The sequence below is a fragment of the Miniopterus schreibersii genome, assembly GCF_964146895.1.
Source record: "Miniopterus schreibersii genome assembly, chromosome: 10".
Taxonomy (NCBI): domain Eukaryota; kingdom Metazoa; phylum Chordata; class Mammalia; order Chiroptera; family Miniopteridae; genus Miniopterus; species Miniopterus schreibersii.
The window spans coordinates 21,674,811-21,697,781 of record NC_138110.1 but is presented as its reverse complement, the minus strand read 5'-3'; the positions used below and the strand labels follow the sequence as shown (position 1 = coordinate 21,697,781).

The 22,971-nt window shown below is 47.9% G+C and overlaps 1 protein-coding gene across 1 annotated transcript in view; it reads right to left on the bottom strand.

The window, feature by feature from the left end:
- The window catches only part of ZBTB7C (zinc finger and BTB domain containing 7C), a 298,223-nt gene that overhangs the window by 130,447 nt on the left and 144,805 nt on the right, over positions 1-22,971 (bottom strand). The window lies entirely within an intron of this gene.

Here is a 22,971-nt window from a genome sequence, read left to right as displayed (position 1 = left end):
AGGCAGCCCATCAGTGACTTTCACCATTGATGTCTCTCTCTCTTTCTCCCTCTTCCTTCCTCTCTCTGAAATCAATAAAAACATATGTAAAAAAATAGCTAACATGGTAAATTTTATGTTATGTATATTTTACTGCAATTCTAAAAAGCGCCCCTGTAATAATAGCGTAACCTACACAACATTTCTCTACAAGACTGTTGTCCATATTTATCAAATTGTATTCTCAAATTGGTCTGTAACATTCACAAGTTTCAGGAGGGAGACGGTCGCCAGGACTCAAGGACAAACTGCAGAGGACAACTCTGGGCCAGGGAGACCTGTGGCTTGTAAGCACGGTGTTTGGGCAGCATCGTCTCAGGCAGAGGTGTCTGAGGATTGAGACTCAGAATCCTCTTGTGCCCACCTCCACCATCACCCTCCAGTATGTGGCCTCCTAATACCCAAACAGTGCCATTCATCACGTCCTCCGCCTGTCTCCTCTCCCAGGCCACGGGCTGCAATGGTACACCCACGCTCACCCTTTGCTCACTCTGTGCTCACTGCCTAAAGAGCCCTTTCCTGTGCCCTCCACCTGACCTGATCTTACTCTTTCTAGTGGATCTCCATCAAGTGCCCTCTTCAACCAAGCCTTTGAGATACCTCCCACTTCTGCTTTCTCTGAATGTCGTAGCCCTCAACGAAACATTTGCTTAGGTTCATCTGATGTTCATGTCCGGAAGTGTCGCCTCTCCCAAAAAATCCCTAGCAGGACCCCTGGTCATGGATTGTCACTGAATTTTTTGTCTGCCACAGTCCCTGGCTCAAGGCTGAGAGCACAGGGAGATGCTCAAGGCTCTCGGGGGTGACCCTTTCTCAGGGAATCTGACCACAGCTCCCTTGCCGAGAGAACACAGCAGTCAGCTGGCCACAGAGCCCTTCAGCTAAGTGTTCCAGTTCGCCATGCAGTTCCCTCCAGTCATTTAGAGGTGTAACTCAACGTGTGCAATAAACAATTGAGCATTTACAGATTTTATTAATTTGGAAAGGTCATTAGAGCTAACAGCTTCTCCAAGTGAGAGTGAATGAATAGCACAGATTATTTTTTTCAGCGTTCTGATTCTTTTCTTGGAATGTGCTTTAAGCCTTAAAAAATAGTGTTACAAAAAAAAAAAATATGTGCGTGGTGGGGGGGAAATCCAGGCTTTCAAGACAGAAAGAGCCCCATGGGAGCTCTGGATAAGTCTCTTCCCCTCCCTGAGCCTCAGTTTTCTTGGCAAAAGGAGGGCATGGACGCCAAGGGCCCTTCCAATTTAAACAAAAATAAAATTATGAACCGAGGTGAGAATGTAAAGTTAGCAACTTTCCGAGCTAACAGTTACTCCTCCACCCCCACCCATCCCACCAGGTGTTGGGCCCTACTCACCTCTGGAGGGGTCTCAACCCCTCCGCAGCCAGGAAAAGCACCTTAATGATTTCAGGTGCCTCCAAGACCCTGACGTGAGGGCTCTCAACCCCAACAATCTGGCTGCCTTGCGCTCGTTAGATCATTAAGGAACACTCCAGACTAATAATTTGTTTTCCCGAATCTCCAGGAAAGGTTGGAAATGGGCCAAAGGGCATCAGCTAGACTCCGTCTCCGCAGCCCCTGGCTCCCTGACCAGTCCGTGCTGTCTGTCAAGGGCCAGACCTCTGCGGGCAGATAGAGGCCCATGGCTCCCCGCCTCGGTAGGCAGGACACAACCTCCAAGGAGTGTAGGACTCCGGCCCCAGCCTGCTGTCGTGGGGAGAAACAGCCCTTACCCAGATTGTGCCGTCCAACATTCCTCCCCTTCTCTCTCCTTGTCCCTCCTCTCTGCCCGGAGCGTAGACAGGCACTGGGAATCTGTCTGCAAATGTGTGCCCACGAACACTCATGCCCCCACCTCCAGAATCAAAACTGTATGACTAACAATGTCATGCTAATATTAACATTAGCATTAATATTAGTTAATATTAACCACTCTTTGTGCGTTGCTTTATGATTTTAAAAAAGTACAGCTGAGCCTGGACTTAGGCTAGGGTTACGCCTGATAAGCATATAGTAAATTGAAAATATCTCAAGTCGAAAATGCATTCAATGCTACACTGTAGAGTGTCAGTTCTTTACCCTGGTGATCGTGAGGTTGACTGGGAGCTGTGCCACTGCCCAGCATTACGAGGCATATCGTCATCTTGCAAATTGCTAGCCTGGGAAGTGATCAACATTCAAACTTTGAAGTACAATTTCTACTGAACGCATATTGCTTTTGATTTTCAAGTGAAAAAAAATCCCAAGTCAGACCACCTGTATTCTCCCACATACTTGTCAGGCAGGTAGGCTAGATTATTCCTTTACTGAGTACCTGCCGCATCCCAGGGTCTTTGCTACCTGCTGGGGATGCAGAAGTGAAGAGGTGTGGTTCCTGCTTGCACATTCCCTCCAGGGAGGGGGATAGTCAGAGAGATGGAGGCACAGGGAAGCTGAGTGACATTCTCAGTCACCCAGCTAGCGAGTGCTAGCCACGCTCAAACCAAGCTCTCGGGCTCAGAGGCCTTTCCCACTGTTCCTGCATGGCCTGTAAATTTAGTACGAAGTTTAGCCTGCACAGTGTCACCCAGAAGGGACCAGCCAGAGGATGGCATGGTACAGGGACAAGTGGGAATTTATGTTAAGAATGAAACAATGCCTGTGTCAGGCCATGTTTGGCCCTGCACACCCCAAAGGGACAGGCCCTGGGCTGGGGACAAGTCAGAGCCCACTGTAGACATGGCCTTGGCCCCTCATGGCCTTTTGATAGACCCTCCTCTCATCAGCTGCCTTTGTAGAGAGGCTGCCTTGAGAGTGGACGCAAATTCATAAAATCTTTTCGTTGTTGTTAATCTGCCTAACCTTTCTCTTCTAGGAACAGCTACAGCACTGACAACCAGCATGCGACACAAAATTGGTATTGCTCTTCTCAGTCTCTTGGATTTTTGTTTTTTTATCCTTACTCAATGACGTTTTTTCATTGCTTTTCAGAGAGAGTAGAAGGGAGAGAGAGAGAGAGAAAAAAAAATCAATGTGAGAGAGACACATCGATCAGTTGCCTCCTGCACGTGCCCCAACAGGGGCCAGGGATCAAGCCTGCAACTGAGGTACATGCCTTCGAAACCCTTCAGTCTGTGGGGCCGACACTCTAACCACTGAGCCAAACTGGCTAGGGCAGTCTCTTGGCTTTTTGAAAAATAAAATGTCCATTCTTAGAGGAGCCCGATAGATCCCTCACTCTATAGCCAGGGCACCTGAGCCCAAGCCCAAACAGGGCAAGTGACTTGACCAAAGTCATGCCAAAGACAAAACCAGAACCAAAACCCGGGTGTCCAGGCTCCCAGCCTGGACCTGCACGCATCTACCCTACAATGGTGGGAGGGTAGGTTCAGGCTGTGTCTGCTTACTTAGAGCCCCCTCAGCAGCCCCTCAGCAAGCATGCATGGTTGGGAAGGGGTTCTTTGATGTCCTCTTCTCACCTCCCCCAAATGACACTGCAATGACTGGCTCTGCCCCCTGGCCTCTAGGGAGCCTGTGGTAAGCCTCACAGGGAGGGACAGTGAGGTTACAGTTTCTGCTGCAGGCTCCTCAGCTCCCAGGAAGCAAGCCATAATGCCTGTGGTTTAGAGCCAGACTGGCCCTACCATTGACCAGCTGTGTGTCCTTAGGCAAGTGACTTAACCTCTCTGTTTCAAATCTTCACCAGAAAAATGGGCAGAATAATGGCACCTACCTTCTACCTCACAGGGCGGACATGAGGATTAAATGAGAAAATGGAGGGAAACTGCTAAGTCCTCAGTGCCCAGCGTGGGACTGATACATAAAAGAGAGTTGAGCACACCCCTATGGGAAGTGCTGCTGGGGCTAGTGGCTTCCCTGCACCTGACACGAAGAGGCCTGGTGTAAAGAGCTGTCACTGAAGTGGGTGACTGTGGTTGGCCTGCCCAGGGTCTGTGGTGACAGGGAGGCAGTGGCTGCTCTTCCCGCCATCCTGGAGAGGCTGTGCTGGGTGGGTTGCAATGAGCTTTTTCTCTGATACTAAAATCAACACCCTGGGAATGCACAAAGACACAACCACTTTGGAAGACAGTTTGGCAGTTTCTTACAAAGCTAAATATATTGTATCATAGGATCTAGCAATGTTGCTCTTAGGTATTTACCCAAAGGAGTTGAGAACTTATGTCCATACAAAAACCAGCACATGGATGTTTATAGCAGATTTATTCATAATTGCCCCAAACTAGAAGCAACCAAGATGCCCTTCAGTAGGTGAATGGGTAAGTAAACTGTGGTACATCCATCTAAACAATGGAATATTATTCAGTGCTGAAAGGAAATGAGCTATCAATCATGAAAAGATATGGAGGGAACTTAAATGCATATTATAAGTGAAAGAAACTAATCTGAAAAGGCTATGTACCATATGATTACAACCACATGACATTCTGTAAAAGACAAAACTATGGAGACAGTAAAAGATCAGTGGTTCCCAGGAGAAGAGAGGACTGATAGGTGCGCACAGAGGAATTTTAGGGCCGTAAACTACTCTATGATACTGTAATGGTGGATACATGTCATTCATTGTACATTTGTCAAAACCCACAGACTGCACAACACAAAGAGTGAATCCTACTATAAACTATGGACTTCAGGTGATTATGATGTATCAGTATTAGTTCTGCAGTTGCAACAAATGTACCACACTAACGCAAGACATTAATAAGCAGGGGAAACTTGGGGGAGAAGGAAGGAATGGTGGTGTATAAGAACTCTTAGTACTTAATGCTCATTTTTTCCTCTAAACTAAAACTGCTCCGAAAAATAAAATTTACTAATGGAAAAAAAAAATCAACCATGCCAAAACACAACACTCAGGCAAATCAGAACATAGACTACCACTGGGCCCTCACTGGGTGTCCAGGCCCCATGCTGGGGACTTGGAGGGGGGCAAGAAACCAGCCTGATGCTCCCAACTTAAGTACAACCAGGTCAGGTCAAAATGTCAGAGACAGGGTGGGAAAGCTAAGTGGAGAGGCCAGCATGACCCCCAGCTGGTGACACAGAAAGGGCCATGCACTCCAGCAACCAGGAGAGCTCTGGCTACCGGGCAATGATTTAGCCTTAATTTGCCCTCCTTAAGCACATGCCTGGTACCAGGCTCACCATCCCTGCCATCCGGGGCCAGGGGAGGGTGTGTCAAAAATAGGCTCGGCCCCCTGCCTGAAATCCAGACTACACCCAGCCTTTCCTGTGCCCTCTACCCCCAATCCAGGTACAGTGGATGACCGATAAACATTTACTGAGTCAAACAGTGACTGTTTGCATGCCTCCTGCTCTCCCCAGTAAAGGAAAGAACCAATTGTAAGCCTCCCTGAACCCTCAGCAGAGTATTTGCTGAACAGAATGAACAGCAGAATTGAGGTGGAAGTGACACAGCTGGGAGAGACTTTGTATTTAGTCACAGAGCCACTGTCCACAGCCCTGAGAACGTATCTCTAAGGGGGCACATCTGGCACACGCTGGTCTGCTTGGCCCTGAGCCCCACCTAGTATGATGGACATATCTCTGCTCCAGCTGGGAAGGGCTGAGAGACCAGAGCGCCCTGAAATGGGGTGGCAAGTGTGCGGAGTCATTGCCAAGCAGATGGTGGGGACAGCAGGGATGCCAAAGAGGAATGAAGGTCCTGGCTGGGCCCAGGAGCCCCACCTGGAGGCACCTGGGAGAAACCCAGGAAGTGTTTGTGGAGAATGAACCGGGGTCCAGGCCACCCCACCTAGCTCAGCAGGGTACCCAGCCAGTTTGGTTGGGCCTGATTCAGAGAGACAGACAGAGATAGAGACAGAAAGACAGAGAAGGGAAGTGTGTCACTGGGGAACAGTGTCTTCTAAGGAAACCCAATCCTCCCTCCTTCAGTCATTGCTTTGGGGGTGCTGGCCCCTTAGAAGTCCCAATTTCTGTGACCTTGGCCTAGAATCTTAAAATAGCTCTGAGAAGGATGGAAGGCTGAGCCAGAAGCCAAGGTCAAGAGTTGGGGCCTGGGCCTGGGGGAGGGGAGAGGAGAAGAGCCTGTCCAAGGAACAAAAGCCTAATCTCCCTGGTCAGGCTGCCCGGCCCAGGCCAGGCTGCTCAGTCACGCACATTTTATTTTTTCTGGCCTCAGCGAAGTGTTCACTGGGCTGGGCAAATCTGAGGGAGAGTGGACAGCGGGAGTGGCCTGGAGCAGCTGAGAGAGAGCGTAGGGGGCCCTGGCTCCCAGTGGCCCCTGCCCTGACTGCCAGGGTAAGAAGGGGCAGGATGCCCGGTGAGGGGTCCTCCCGCTGCATTCTGGTTGGCGAAGCAGGGATGGTTAACTCTCAGTCAGAATATGGGTGGGCGCAGGGGACTGACAAAGAATATTCAGTAATATAACACTGACCGAGTTCCCATGTGGAGAAAGGAAGACATTTATTTTTGTAACTCGTAAAAGAAAGCAAGCAGGAGGTCTTCATGTCCGCTGGGCTCGTGGGGAAGGTATCTCAGCAGCAACAGAACTCCCCCTTTGCAGGGTGAAGGGAGGTGGGTGTCTCGGGTTTAATCACGGTTCTCTGTGCCCATTTTATTGGCAGGTGGTGTTTGAGGAGGCCTGTGCCGTGGAATCTCCTCAGTGGTACCCCCAGCCCGGCAGACTTGGTTCTGCTGCCACGAGGGGCTAGGATGTCAAGGCCACCTGTGGGCAAGGGTTGAGAGAGTAAACCAGACGGAGCAAGGCTCGTCTGTCCCTGTGGGGACCGACGTCAGGTGGGTAATGGTGGCATTTGGAGCTCCACACAGCGAAACCGGGAGGCAGGCCTGGTCTGTCTTCCGGGACCACAGGAGCCTTCTCCTGTCTCTGTGGTTTTGTCCTTTGCCCTATTTCCTGGCACCCTAAGTCCCATTACTCATACTCTTCCCTTTATCTAAACCTGCTTTCCAGAATGTTCTACCTCTACTTGGTGTCCAATGTGACAGGAGTACTTAATGCCAGCCCTTCGTTCAGAGAACGGGCACTTCCAGCCCCCTCTCAGGGGGAAGGAAAAGCTGACCCCTGGGAACGAGGTTATTTTGCTTTTAATTTTCGAACTCCACTGTTTACTCTGTGTCATGACAGCTAACCCAGCAGTGACCTCCAATGACAAGTAATGCACAGGCCATGTGGATGGTCTCATGGATGTCAGAAGAGGGGACAAGTGACCCTTACAGCAGATAGGGACCCCTGGGAGAGAGCTCTCCCCAAAATTGTCCCCTCCAGCTCCTGCCCCTTATCTTCCGGGCACCGGACCCCTCCCTCCCTACATGGAGCCTTGGTAAAGAAGCCATACATTTGAGTGTCTCAACCCGGACACTTCTGAGAGTGAAAGGGGACACTGTTAATAGTTACTTGGGACAGCAAGCATAAAGTGGTTGTTCCAGGTCAAGCAGAATACGTCACCCCAGCAGTGTCACTTAACCTCTGGGGCTTGGGAAAACCCAGTTAGAGCTGTTTTCTGGAACTTCCATGGCATGGCTCGGGAAAGAGATGCCTGCCCCAACCACCCAGCTTCCCCTCTCAGGCAGAGGCTTCAGAACTGTCCCAAGAGAGGTAACCAAGCCTATCTAAGCCCCAGTGGAAGCACCACATGCATCCATGTGACATGTAAGGACTCTCCTATCTGACCCTGCCCATCCTCAAGATCCCTCACCTCAGATACTGCCTCCTGTAAGAAGTCTGCCCCGATACCCCATTTCTCTCAGTGTATTGTATCTCATGTATCTGATTTCCTCGTGCATGTGGCCATCTCCCCCACCAGCTCATTCATCCCTGGAGGGCAGGTACTATCATGTGTTGTTTGTCTCTGGACCCCAGTGTCCCTCCTCTTTCCTCCCACCCCAGTGCCTTGCTTATAGGTAGTCTCTGATTTAAAGTTGCTGGACAGAACTGAGTTGAATGGACTCCTGCAGTTTCCACTTTAGCACTAGGGACCCAGGGCCCTAGAAGGTGTCCTTGCCCCTCTGGGAGTTCATTGGTTCTCCCCTATCGGCTTATAAGTCACCTTCAGGACAAATACTCTTGAATTTCTATGTCTATTGCAGGGGCAATGGTGGGATCTCCAAGTTTCTTCCTGCTTCCCCTTCGCTGCTCCCAAATGTGCCACCTCTGGGGAACCCAGCCAACTGAGCATCTGTGGTCCAAAAATGTACTCTCACCCTGCACACCAGCCTCTGAGGCAGAGGGGCGGGAGCAAGTTTCCAGGAGCTGAAGCCCATGTACACCTGCTTTGGTAGATGTCTTCTCAGCTGAGATGAGTGGCCAGCTGAGTGCAACATTTTAATACCTAACGAGCTCCTGCACATTCGTTTTTTCACCAAACCTCGGGTGTAAAGCCAAGGTCTTTCCTTTAACTCTGTACCCCCTGGATGGGATAGTTCCTGTTGTCTTCCTTGCATAAATCACACTCATATGACATTACCTACCATTTCCAATTACAGTGGTTTTTTAAGTGGAATGAGAAATCAAACATACTTGCAAAATAATCTGAGTGCGAAGTCTCCTTTGCTTCTTTGGAACATGCCCCTCACCTTTCACAGTTGTTTTACCCACATGGAACTCAATGGTGTTCTTGAACAATGATAAGTCTTTGAGTTTTCCTAAGCCTCAACTTCATTTTTATTGAAACAACTTTTCTTTCCCCCTTTTTGTGCAATGGCATTTAATTGGTTTCTAGAATGCTTAATTAAATTGTATAATTACAACTGCAAGTTCCACTGGCATAAACAGGTTTGGGAACGAGGCCAGCTGCCTCTAGGAAAGCATTCAGCTCAGCTGGTGGGAGCAGAGTGGCGGGGGTTCTGGACAGCTACCCTCCTGCCCCGTGTCCCTCCAGCAGTGGGCATCAGTCAGAGGGAAAGGAGAGAGCTGGCGAGTTTGGCAGGATGGTTAACTGCGGTGTAGAGAGCTGTCTAGGGCACCCCTTATCAGGAGCAAGGTTAAGGCTAATTCTCCTGGTTCTGCTTCCTCCCACCTCCACCTTGTGCTGAGTGGGCCCCAGCCCTCCGGATGCTTCTCGCTTCTTCCCCTCCCTCACTCAAGGCGTCTACCCATTGCAGCTGTCTAGGAAAGATTTGGCAAACTAATGCCACAGCGTTAGTGACAGGCAATAGCCAAGTGTACACCCTCCCAGAGGCGATGGGAAATTCTTCCACAGAGAGGCGTTTCTAATGATGTCGTGTGAGGCATCTGTAGTAAGCTGGCTAAGGAGAGATTTGGAGTCAGGGGGACATCTAGGAGTCATCCCTCAACCACACCGTCTTTTCTGAGGTTGAAATTTTGGATCATGTCCAACCGAGTCCCAGTTGTACCCACTTCCCCTAACAAGTGGGGGCTGTGGGCTCATCTCGGCTTTCTTCTTTGTTTCCCAAACCCTTTATGTGGTAGCATGGGATGCCTCCCCTCTTTTACCCACCCTTGTCAAAGTCATTTTCTCTATATCCAGTCTTCCTGATGTCGTAGGTCACACAGAGCATGTTAACATTTAACTTATATGCCATCAAACCAACCAAACAATCTTCAATCATAAGCATTAGCAGGAACCGACAACTCAGGAAGAAGAGAACTCTCTCCAGGGGAGCACTTTGGACATTGGCTATTTTGAACCACCCTTCATTCGTTCCCCCCTCCTCTTAGTAATTTCCTGATCACTACCTGCCCCTGATAGCCAATATGTTTCAGGGGTGGGTCACGGTTGGCTTAAGCTGATCTGCTCAGCTCAGCTCCCTGGCCATAGTGACTGGAAAAAAATTCTATCACATCAGATGCAAGGAAATGCTTGCTGGGGACCTCTGGGCAGAAGCTCCATCACTGGAGTTGTTGAGGGCACATACAAGGCCTGGAGCTGCTGCAAATAGTAACCAATTTGTTACTATTACAGAGTTCAGAGGGCAGCACTGAGCTGCAGAACAAGGGAGCTGGAGACTCACTGAACTGCTCCTGAAGATCATTGGGCTTTTCAACTTCCATTTACCTAAGCCAATATGTTCCCTTTAGTGTTTTTAATTTATTAACTTTAAGAAAATTAAATTAATACATATACATGGCTTGAAAAGTCAAAAGGATAAAAGCCCAACAATGAAAAATATCAGTCCTTGCTCCAGTCCTTCCCACACTGAGTTCCAATTCCCAGAGATAACCACTCTCAATTATTTTGGTTATTTCTTATGCTCTTGGCTGCCGTAATTTCTAAATAACACGCTGTGTTAGTTAGCTAGGGCTGCCATACAAAATACCATAGACGGGGTGGCTTAAACACACGAATTCATTTCTCACAGTCCTAGAGGCTGGGAAGTCCAAGGCCAAGGTGCCAGCTAATCTGGTTTCTGGTGAGAGCCTGCTTCCTGGCTTGCCAACAACCAGCTTCTCGCTGTTTCCTCACATAGTGAAGACAGAGTGAGCTCTCTGGTGTCTCTTCTTATAAGGACAATAATCCTACCAGATCAGGGCTCCATCCTTATGACCTCATTTAACCTTAACTGCTTCCTTACTCCAAATACAGCCACACTGGAGGTTAGGGATTCAGGCTATGAATTTGGGGGGGAACACAACTCAGTTCTTAGTACATGCTACTATTTCTAGTTTTCCACTTATAGATATTATCTGCTAGTGCCCCATAACGGAAAATGAGTTTTTCTCTCTCATGCTCCCAACTCCACCTCCTCTACGCCCACATTTGTTTCCTGTACCCTCCCAATGGAGTGATAGCACCATTTGGGTTAAATCAATTGTCAGTGTTCATAGCATTGTGACTATGCAGCTACTGCTCACAGATGAGCCACATTATATTTCCTTTCTTGCATAATTTATTTTCTCTATTGTTAAAAATGACTTTATATGCTCCTATTTACACACAAATTGACTCCCAAACATTTCGGCGCATTAGGAATCTTTCAGCTCCTTCTTGAGTCTTTCCAGGAGTCTTCCCATCCAGAGTTTCCCACCCAGAGTTCCCCATCCTCCAACTCCAGTCTGGACCTGAGCCTTCTGCATAGCTGTCACCTGGGGCTTCTTACATCAGATCCCTTGTTTCCTGGAACCCAAGCTGCATCCATTTCCATTGCTGCTGTAACAGATTGCCATATTTACTAAATGGCTTAAAACAACACGCATTTATTATCTTCTGGTTCTGGAGGTCAGAAGCCTGAGACAGGTCTCACTGGACTGAAATCAAGGTGTGGGCAGGGTTGCACTCATTCTGAAGACTCGAGGGGAGAAGAGAGTCAATTTCCTTGCCTTGTCCAGCTTCTAGAGGATGCCCACACTCCTTGGCTCATGGCTCCTTTCCTCCATCTCAAAGCAAGTGATCTCAGCTCTCTTCTGCTACATCAGTAACAGTCCATCCATAGACTTTCGGGCCTCCACAGTTGGTTGACATCTCTTACCTGCTGTCAGCTCTTCTCCTGTTCTCACAGGAGTTGGGCTTTGCCAATTTCTTTAATGCCACGGGTGAGGGGATGACTAGGAAGGAGGCAGAGATAAATGGATGCGGCCAAGTCAGCATGCTTAACGAGCAAATCTCTTTGATCTTTGGAATGCTCTAGGTGGGGTTTCCAGTCCCATGAGGCAGACTGCATCCTGCTTCACACACTGCAACATCACAGGCACCTCCCCTCCCACAGCTTGGAGCACACATGACCACACTGCCCGCCCACCCCACCTGGGCAGCCAGTTCAGCATCCACAGGCCCCTCTCCAGTGCTCACACTGCCTCTGATTGCAGTGCCAGGAGCTTCAAGTAAGCTCTCCTGACTCTGCTAACAGCCCTCAGCTCCCACTTCCATTGAGGTGCTTCCCTACCCCGCTCAAGTTGAGTCCAGTAACTGAAATGCCCCTGTCCGCAGCAAGCTATTCCTCCACAGTGCACACACAGGGGTTTTCCAAGAGGCACTTCTGCATGGATCGGTCAGGAAGAACCAGCAAAGAAACCTTTCACTGGCACTGGCTGCACGAACTCGCCCGTATCTCCTAGCTGGTCTCTTTCATAACCCCTTTCAGGTTCACATGTCAGAAACCCCACCTAGAACTGTTTTGTGACCCACACTCCATTTTTAGTCACAGTGAATGGCCCAGTGTGGCTGGCTTTCATAGTACAAGCTGCAACTGGGCAAGACGAAGGTGTCAAACCCAGCCCTGCCTAAGAAAACAGACTCCTGACCAACACCAGGCTCATCAGCAAGCAGGCAGGGATGAAATGCCCACTACCATAGGCACCAGGTGTAAAATCATGCCATTACTGCCATTTTCTCATAAATAATACGAAAGCCCACTGAGTCATTAGGGGAGTCATCCAGCAGAAAGATGCCCTTTCTCAGGAAATGGATCCTTTTACCACAAACACCTCAGAGAAAAGACAGGCACACTGTGCCCCTACAGAACACGGCCCAGAAATGCCACCAGCCATGTGCCCCATCCCGGCTCAGGCTCTACAGGACAGCTATCTAAATAATGGCCCTGTGGTCCAAGCTGCCTGGGTGGTAGGCAAATCGTGGGTGGGCTCCCTGTGGGGCTGTCAACATTCATGAAAAGCAACAAATGTGGGCCCATTCACTTGGGGAAGGGGCCAGTGGGAGGCAGCTCCCCACAGCACCGTGAAGGGCAAGGCCACCGCCCTGGACACTGTCCTCTCTGGGCCCAGCGCAGAGGCAGAGCTTGCCAACAGCAGTGCAGTCACAGAACCTGTGCAGGTGAACTCTCCTCTCCACACAGATCACCCCCAAACTGCCTCAGATCTCACTGAAGCCGCTAAGGGCATTGTTATTTAAGTGCCTCAATTTTGGAAAGTGAATCATTCCCCCAGTTCTTTAGAGATTCAGACTCTGAATGCCAGGCACACTGAAAGGGAGATTCACTTACTTCTGAATGTTTTTCTTTTAAACAATAACAACAATAATAAAGGAACTCTCCACCCTCTCCCAACAGCCATGCTTAATGCCTGGAAGCATGGTTGCAAGCCCAGTATAAAAACCCAGGGCACAAGCTGGCCACAGAAGGGGGTTCTTTGGTACTCTAATAAATTCGATCGAACCTCATCTGTTGTCCATTCCTATGATGACATCACCTCTGGCTCCGTCTCGGTCCACACTCTGGCAAGTTCCTGAGAGAGCCCAGTGGCTCATGCCTCTGCTCTCCCTAGCAGTTCCTCCTTCCCCTCTGGAGCCCTGCCCCTCTTTCCACCTGCTCTTCAGGTGTCCCACCTCTCCTCCGGCCTCTTCCCTCCATCTCTTCCACAGCCACCTCCTCGGTCTTGGCCTCAGGCACCTCTTTCTTTTAAAAATTTGTTACGAAATATTCCCTGCATACAAAAAGGCTCAAAAATCATATAGCAAACACCTGTGTCCCTGACACCACAATTCCCAGCAGACTTTGTTCCATTTTTTCCCTGGAAAAAGCCCAGGTCAGAGCATAAATCCAAGGCCCAGCCAACTGTCACCTGGGCTTTCTGTATTAATTCTTCCTCTACTCTTCGTGGCTGCAGGAAGCTCCCCCAGCTTCTTGCCTGCCATCTTCCTTTGTGATTCCCTGTCCCAGAGGGGAGAGACTTGCTGGGGGTCCTGCCTAGTTAGAAGTCACACCTGGGTGATACCACTGGGCTGGACCACATGCCTCCTTCCTACATTAGTGCCCTCTGCTGCATCCATGGCCACTCTGTGCATCAGTCACAGTGCAGGGGCTGGAGAGGAGGCGAGATGGAAGGACACTCTGCTTTCCATGGCTTCGCAGTCTCTTGGGGGCAATGGGCAGACCAAAGCCAAGTGGGCATGTTGGAATCTGGGGGCTACCTGTGCGGTGAGAATTTGGGCTACTGAGACCTGCGGAGGCTGAGAAGGATGGGAGCCTGAGCTCCAGGGTGGGTGGGATTGAGAGAAACAGAGAGGGACAACTTGGGACCTCCCAGGTGAGAGAAGGTGAATCCGTAGAGACAGGTAGGGTGGGGAGAGGGAGCAGAGGAGACCCAGCCAGGCTGGGAAGGGTGGAGATGAGGCAGGCAAGGTGAGCCAGGCTGGGCAGGGTCTTGGGTGGCGGTGAACCAAGGGAGTGGGTATTGGTGTTGATGCTAAGCTAGGGCCCCCACCTCTGCCAGGCCTGGCCTTATTCTCAGATCCTGGCTCGGGGGAGGGTGTGTGTGTGTTAAGAAACCCTTTGTCACTGCTCTCCACCTGCCCGCCACACCCAGGCCCTCCGAACACAGCCTGTGGGAGGACACGGAAGGGCAGCTCAGACACTGACCACACTGTTGACATTGGCACAACCCGGGCAGAGGCAGAAGATGACTTGCTGGGTAGCCACTCACCTGCAGCTTGCCCCAGAAGACAAAGGGCTCCGCCAGGAGTCTCCCATGGTACCTGGCACCCATCACCCTGGGCAGGGGGGCAGAAAGAGAAGGTGCCTTCCTCACCTCTACAGGTATTTCCAGATTAGAGTTCACCACCACCTCCCCACCTGCACTCCTGACCTTGATCCCCACTAGGTCCTGCCACTCGTCCACAGCCACCTGCCCCTACCCCTCGTGCACACCAACCTGTGGCCACCCATTCTCAGCCCCACCAGCTGGGCTAGGTATTCCTGTGGCCCAGTGCTTAGCTCTGCCACCTCCCCATCACACCATCTTGTAAGTCATTCCCCAAAATGAGTTGTGCCTCACTCGTTTTTATATCCCTAGCACCCAGCCACAGGAGAGGGCTCCATGAAAGTTAAATGCAGAAAGGACCATCCCCAAGTGGCCTTTGTATTACAGGGTTTATAGGAGGAGAGTCTCTGAGGAGGCACGTCTCCTCCACCCATGATTTCTCCAGTGATTCTTTAGTGATAGCTGTAGACCCTCTTCGACCATTTTCCTGGGTCTCTAAGCCTGAACCAGATGTTCCAACCTTTAAACCAAAGAATAATGCCTCCCTCACACAGCTCTCCGAGGTGCCCACCCTCTTCTGCATCCTTTCCATCCCTGATTTACACCCAGGCCACTCCACCAGCTCAGAGTCTCCAGGGGGGGAAGTGTCCTCGAAAAGACAATAGTCACACTGGAACGCTGGCCCCTCCTCTCCACCCATCCAACTCTTTCCACGCCCAAGCTCTTGCTCAAGGCCCACTTTCATGAACCTTCCCAACGCCTCAACCCACACTGACGTTTCCAGCTAAATATGCATTGTTCTCACTGCCCCACTGCTCACTTGGCCACTGGTCATGAATGCTGCTTTCTGGACTGTTTCTAAGGTACAACCTCAGAGCTGAACGGCATTGCAAAGAACAACAAATTCCCCCTTATAATTCTGCTGGGAGGCAGGGCCCATGCAGAGTGGGAAGGCCACGTTGGAAGGCTTCGAGCCCTTTGGTGAGAGCCAGAACTCTAACCCAGGTCCCCTGACTGTGGTTCAGGGACCCCTCCTCTTCGTGTTGGTCCTTGTCTCCTCATCTACAGCCCAGTCCTGGAAGATCAGGACCGTGCTACACACCTGCTGTATCCCTGCCTGAGGACCAAGCAAGGGGTCACCCAGAGTAGGACCTTGGTGAGTATTTGGAGAGTGGTTGTGTCATGTGTTCTGAGGTCTCAAATAAGCTCACACACCCACTCCTTGGTGTGAGTGCTGCTTGTCCTTGCCAACACAGCCCAGCCCACAGCAGAGCCCCCACTGAAATCCAGCTGACATCCCTCGAGGGGAGAGAGAGGCTATGTGAATTCCATCTCCTTCAGGCCCACCGGTGATTTTCATTTGGCATCTGCCTGACTTCTCTTAGCCACTAAACAAATAGGTAAGTACCCATTTTAATTTTGACTCGGGACTATAAGTAATAAAGGAGCAAGCCAGTTTGGGGGTGGGTGGAGAGCAACCTTGAGGAGGTTTATGTCTAAGGACCAATGACTGGTGCCCCCAGAGCCTCCAGGACATCCCTCTTTCCCTTCCTCCTGCTGTAAGAAGGTCTTCAGGACAGCCAGTATTTATTGAGGCCCAGCATTCTGCAAAAGAGGTTAGGGGGTGTCCTCCCCTAGTTAGTATCCCGCTTTGTTAAGACAACCAGAAATAGTAAATGAATTTCTCAAGGTTACTGGATACAAGGTCAATAAACAGAAGTCAATTGTATTTTTTATAGATTAGTAGCAAACAAATGGAATGAAAAAAGAATTTAAAATAGCACTTACAATAGCATCCAAAAAATCTAAATACCTAAGAAATATATGCATGAAATATTGGCACAACCTCTATCCTGAGAAGTATGAAACAATGCTGAGAGAGATCAAATTCTTAATAAATGGAAGTACTACATTAAAGGATTGAAAGACTCAGTAGTGTTAAGATATATGTTTTCTCCAATTTCATGTGTAGATTCAATGCAAGTCCAGTCAAAATCCCAGCAGATTTGTCTGCATGTGTTTGTGTATGTGTGTGTGAAAACTGACAAGTGATTTTGAAATTATATGGAAATGCAAAAACTTAGAATAGCCAAGGCAATAGTAAAGAACAAAGAGAAATTCCACAACCAGATATCAGGACTTCTACTATAAAGTTTCAGCAATGAGACAGATTGCAAGGATAGAGTCCAGAAATAGACACATTCATATACGGTCACTGATGACAAAGGCTCCACTGCAACTCGGTGAGGAAAGAATGGTATTTACAATAAATGGAGCTGAGTCGACTAGATCTGTATTTAAAAATAAACCTTGATCTCAACCTTACACTGAACAAAAAAATAATTCGAGATGGATTGTAGAACTAAACATAAAAAGTAAAAACAATAAAGCTGCTAAAAGAAAACATAAGAGAATAGATCTTCATGGCCTTGGGTAGGCAAAGAAGCTCCTTAAACAGGAACAGGAGAAACACTAGCCAAAAATGAAAAAACTGAACACCTTTTAATCAAAAGACACCCTTAAGAGAGCAAAAAAGTAAGCCATAGATAGAAGTTACATGACTGACATCCAGAATATATAAAGAAAGCCTACAAATAAGAAAAAGACAGACATGCCCATTAAAAACTGGGAAGATATTTGAATAGGTGCCACACAGAAGAGGCTATCAAAATGGCCAAGAAACATAAAATCATGCAAATGCAAAAACAAGACCACAGTGACACTGCGCCACGCCAACCAGAATGGCTAAAATAAAACACCAAGTGTTGATAAAGCTGTGGAGCAATCAACTCCTTAAATTACTGCTAGGCTGTAAATCTATACAACTACTTCAAAAAAGAGCTTGGCAATACCCATGAGAGCTAACTATACATAAACCATATAACCCAACAATTCCACTCTTAACTATATGCCCAACAGAAACTGTACTATGTACATAAAAGACATCAGTAAGAAGGCTCATAGAGGCTTCTTTCAAAATAGCCTCAAACTGAAAGTGGCCCAAATGTCCATCAAACAATAGAATGGGTGAATAAACTGTGGTATAGTCATACCAGGAATACTACACAGTGATGAAAAAGAAGGGACTTTTCTCATATTCTACCACACGGATAAATCTCATGGGTATAATGCCAGCTGAGAGACAGAAGGAGTGAATACGCACGATTCCCTTTATATGCATTCAAAACAGCAAAACTATTCTGTGAGAGGAACCAGGGTGGCAGTTCCTCGTCACGGGGTTCTGACTGGAAAGAGGCAAGAGGGAGCGACCTGCAGGGCTGGAAATGTCTTATAACGTGATCACAGTTTGATGATGACAAGAGTGTTTACTTATGTAAAAATTCTTTAAGCTGTAGGTTTAAGATTTGGGCACTTTATGAATAAGGGAGTGGGGTGGAGGGGGGGGCTGTAACCAGAAGACAGGGAGAGGATAGCTCAGGACCAGTCAGAGTATAGCTGAGAGTTGAAGCTGGTGGCCTTCCTTGGTGGCCTTCCCTGTGCCCAGGAGCCCTGGGAAAGAAGCAGCATTTCAGTAAGGAGTTTACGGCATCGGGGATCAGTCCCAAAAATATAAAGGCACCTTTCGCCAGCACCTAGTCCACTGTGAAACGCAAGTAAACAAGAGCGGCTTTGGGAGAGGGGTCATCAAGTGCAGTTGCCACTGTGGGGACTGTACACCGAGGTGGCCACTGGGGAGGGCAGAGGCCTCTGTCCCGGCCCCAGGCTTGTATCAAGTGCTGGCAGCTCTAGAGGAAATTAGCAAAATGAGTTTTCTTCTCTTCCTTTTTCAAAAACCCTAATCTGCAAACTCATTTCTCTCTAACTTCTCTTTATTGCCCAGGAGAGAAAGGGGGGAAATATCTTAGCTGGCAGTGAGCCTGGAGCCTCCCGACCCAGACACGAGAGATGTGGCTTTAAGTTCCATTTCACTCCTGCAGGCTCCTTAAGGTCTCCGCCCACTAAATGTGGAACTTGTCGCCTGCCCCAGGAGGGCTTTGTCGGCGCGTTCTTTCATCTGAGCCAGATCTGGCAGCCCCGGCAACTAGGGCTCATCCACCCCCTTCCCAGACTCTTGGTGGCAGCAGAATGGCTTAGGTGTGCCACTTCCTTATTTGCTGCCCCTTTCCCCGCTTAGATTGCGATTTATTGATATTTGTTTGCTTTGAGCGATCTGACAATCTGGTTTTATTCCTCCACCCAGCCCAGTCACTTGTATTAGGGTGGCTCTGGAAGTCTGTTATTTGGATTTGCTCTCCATCTGTCCCACACTCAGTGTTGCTGTACTCCATGTTATACTGTTTAAAAATAAAGTCGAAAAAGTAACAACTAAATAGATGACAGCCTGGCAAAAACAGCAGCTGTTGCCCATAAGGCAAAATAGAATATATTCCCCTGGATATATTTATATAGAGATGGATATTACAGAACGAGAGCGAGAAGAAAGGGGTCTCATGGAACGCAACATCGTTTAACCCTCTCTGATGCCAAGGAGGTGATGGGTGATCCATGCTGGCACCTGCGACTCAGCCCTCAGGCTCCGAATGTGAATGTGCAGAGGCTAAAGAGTCTGAAGAGGCAGCTGGTGTCTGGGAACCTTGGTGAGATAAGAGTTTGCATTCTGACTCCAGGTACAAGTTGGATCCAAATCAAGTTAAGCCCAGATGCTGGGACAGACGCAACAATAAACTTCACAGGAATTCTGCCCTTGACAGACTTAAAATCTAGTTTAGTTAGCATTACACAAAGTTACCAGAAGATCACAATAAAGTTCATTTAAAAACCCAAGTCATATGACACCAAAAGCACAAGTTACAAAAGAGGAAATAAATTGGACTGCATTAATTTTTATTTTATTTTTTTGCTTCAATGGACATTATCAAGAAAGTGAAAAGATGACTCACAGAATGGGAGAAAAAATTGCAAATCATATATCTTATATCTAGAATGTACAAAAACCTCTTAAAACTCAAACATAAAAGACAATCCAATTTTTAAAACACAGTCAAAGGACCTGAATAGACATTTATCCAAAGAAGATATACAAATGGCTAATAAGCACATGAAAAGATGGTCAATATCATTACCTACTAGAGAAATGCACATCAAAACCACAATGAGATACCACTTTGCAGCTATTAGGATGGCTAGAATCAAGAAGTCAGCTAATAACAAATGTCAGCAAGAGTGTGGAAACATTGGAGGCCTCATATACTGCTAGTAGAAATGTAAAATAGTGCAGTTCCTAAAAAAGGGTAAATGCAGAGTTACCATATGATACAGTAATTCTACTTCTAGGTGTACATCCAAAAGAAATGAAAGCATATGTTCACACATAAGCATGTACATAAGTATTCACAGCAGCGTTATTCAAAATAGCCAAATGTGGAAACAAATGTCCACAGACTGATGGATGGACATATAAATAGTGGTATATTCATACAGTGAAATATTACCCAGACATAAAAAGGAATGACGTTCTGATACATGTTACAACAAGGATGAACCTTGAAAACATACCAAGTGAAAGATGTGTCACAAAGACTACATATTATTCCATTTATATGAAATGTCCAGAATAGATTCTGGCCAAGGACACGTAGGTTCAATCCCTGGTCAGGGTAAATACAAGAATCAACCAGAGTACATAAAGAAATAAGTAGAACAACAAATCGATGTATCTCTCTCTCTCTCCCTCTCTCTCTCCCTTCTTCTCTCTCTAAAATCAATCAATAAAACTTAAATTTTAAAAAAGCAGCACACCTGAATAGAAATTTCATCAAAAAAAGATAGATGGCAAGTAAGAACAAGAAAAGATGCTCTACATCATATGTGATCAGAAGCAAATTAAAACAATGAGAGCACTACACACCTATTAGAATGGCCAAACTCCAGGACACTGACAACACCAAATGCTGGTGAGATGTGGAGCAGCAGGAGCTCTCATTCACTGCTGGGGGAGTGCAAAATGGCACAGTGCCTTTGGAAGGCAGTTTGGCAAATTCCTGTAAAAGGAAATATGTTATTATCATACGATCCAGCAATCCTTAGTATCTACCCAAATGAGATGAAAACTTATGTCCACACACACACACAAATGCACATGGATGTTTATAGCAGCTCTATTCATAATTGCCAAAACTTGGAAGCAACCAAGATGTCCTTCAGTAGGTGAATGGGTAAGTAAACTGTGGTATATCCAGACAATGGAATATTATTCAGTGTTGAAAAAGAATGAGCTATCAAGTCATGAAAAGACATGGAGAGAACTAAATGCATATTACAAGTTAAAAAAAGCCAATCTGAAAAGGCTACATATTGCATGATTCCAATTATATGACATTCTGGAAAAAGCAAAACTATGAAAACAATAAAAAGATCAGAGGTTGGCAGGGTTAGGGGGAAGGGGAACTGAGTAGGCAGAGCACAGAGGATTTTTAGGGCAGTGAAACTACTCTGTATGATACTATATTGGTGAATACATGTCATTATAAATTTGTTTAAACCCATAGAATGTACAACCCCGAAAATGAACCCCAATGTACACTATTGACTTTGGGTGATTATAATCACCCAAAGGATTGACACCCTTTATAATGTGTCAATAAAGGTTCATCAGTTGTAACAAACGTATCACTCTGGTGCAGGACATTGATATTGGGGAAATTATGCATGTGTAGGAACAGGGGATATCTGAGAACTCTCTGTACTCTCTGCTTAGTTTTGCTGTGAACCTAAAATGCTGTTAAAAATCTTTATTAATTAAAAAAAATCCAAGATAGTTTATGATTCATTGCTGAAAGGCAGATTCAGTGGGTAAAACAGGAGGTCACTGCTAGGAGAGTATCCATCCCAGACAAAAATCTAGATACAGACTGGGTCTTGAAGAAGAGGTAGAATTTGGAAAGGGGAATTAATCCAGGTGTGGAGCAGGGTAATAGGGGCCAAGTTCAGGGGATGCCACAAGTCCTCTCTACAGCCATAGATTGGATGACCACGTGGGAGGGGGTACAAAGCCTCTTAGACCCAACTCCAGCTAGGCAGCTGGTCTGGTTCAGACACACAAAGGAGGGCCTCTCCTCCAGCCAATGAGAGAGGCTTTGCTCTGCTGTTGCCCGGGCTTGCTCACTTGCCTGGCTTCTGTTCCAGGAGGGTCCAGTATTCCCCACCTGAGAACATGTGCCCTTCCCAGATGAAATAACCTGGTCCCAATGCTGAGGAGATGGCCTAGCTCTCTTATTTGCCAGGCACTCTTCAAGGTGGTGTAAATATAGCGTGAAGGAGACAGACACGAAACCTTGGAGCTTGGACACAGCAGAAGTGTGAAGTGTCCTACAAAGGACCAAAGCACAGTGGTGTTGAGCTGATAGTGGCAACTCTGTACTGGTGGCCAGGGAAGGCCCAGGTCACATTTGAGCAGAGACCTGAATTCTGAGAAGGAGCAGCAGCCAGTGAGGGCAGAACCGTGTTCTACCAGCAGAAGCAGCTGGCACTAAGGCCTTAGGAAGGAGCTGGGCTAGTGTGTCTGAGGACCAGAACGCAGTCCGGGGTGGCTTTATGCCCTGGGTGTGATCTTAAATCCCATTGTCCTCTAACTTTTGCAATCTCCAGGGCCTTCGTTTTTGTCTACAGTTTCTCTATCCCCAAACCACCCAGTCAGGAAATTAACTCGGCCAGGAGAGCTTGCAGCAGCAGAACCTGTAGTGAGGGCCCAAATTGCTCCTGAGGTGATGGTTGCACACTCACTTCCGAGCATCCTGTGCTTGCATTGAGCGGGACCCACTTTTGCCCTGCGTTTCCCCATCTTTAGCGGCCTCTCTCATGTGCACGGGGAGGCAAATGGCTCCTGCCATGAGGGCTCCTGATAATATTTTCGCAGACCACCCCCGCATTCATTAACATCTCGTTACTCGACGTAAATGAGGCAAACTCCTAACTGCATCAAATCTGAAAAGAAAGCAGCTAGAGGTCACAGACAGCACGTGCTTTGTCCACATTTATTAACCTCTTTTTTGGGCACTGGTCCCAATTATCCAGAACCAAAAGCATCACATCCCTTGTGGTTAATAGCACGCAGAGAATTTGGGCCGGGGTGGGGACTGGCACTAAACTTCGAGCAGAAGTGGTGAAGGGCCATGTCAGAGTGCAGGGGTCTGTCTCCGGGCTGAGCTCCCAAGTGTGGGTGGCTCCGTGGAGCTGTCAAAATGTAGGGCTAGGATGAAAAATGGCCTCTGAAATGCACAGCTGTGACGACATGTGTGGCAAATGAGGAACTAGGTGAGTCAAAAGGTCCTTGGACACGCATCGGCCTGCTCCCTGGCGAGAGTGAGCCCTGTGTGCAGGGGACTGGGTGTGAGCGCCCAGGTGCCTCTGCACTGCATCAGCCTGGCAAGGCTGGCGGCTTCTCTTCCTCCAAGTTTATTTATTTTTATTGTGGTAAAATACAGATAATATTAAATGTATCCTTTTAACCTGTACACTTTTAAGTGTACAGTTTGGCAGCATTAAGTGCATTCACCGCCTCACCGCCACCCATCTCCAGAGCTTTCTCATCTGC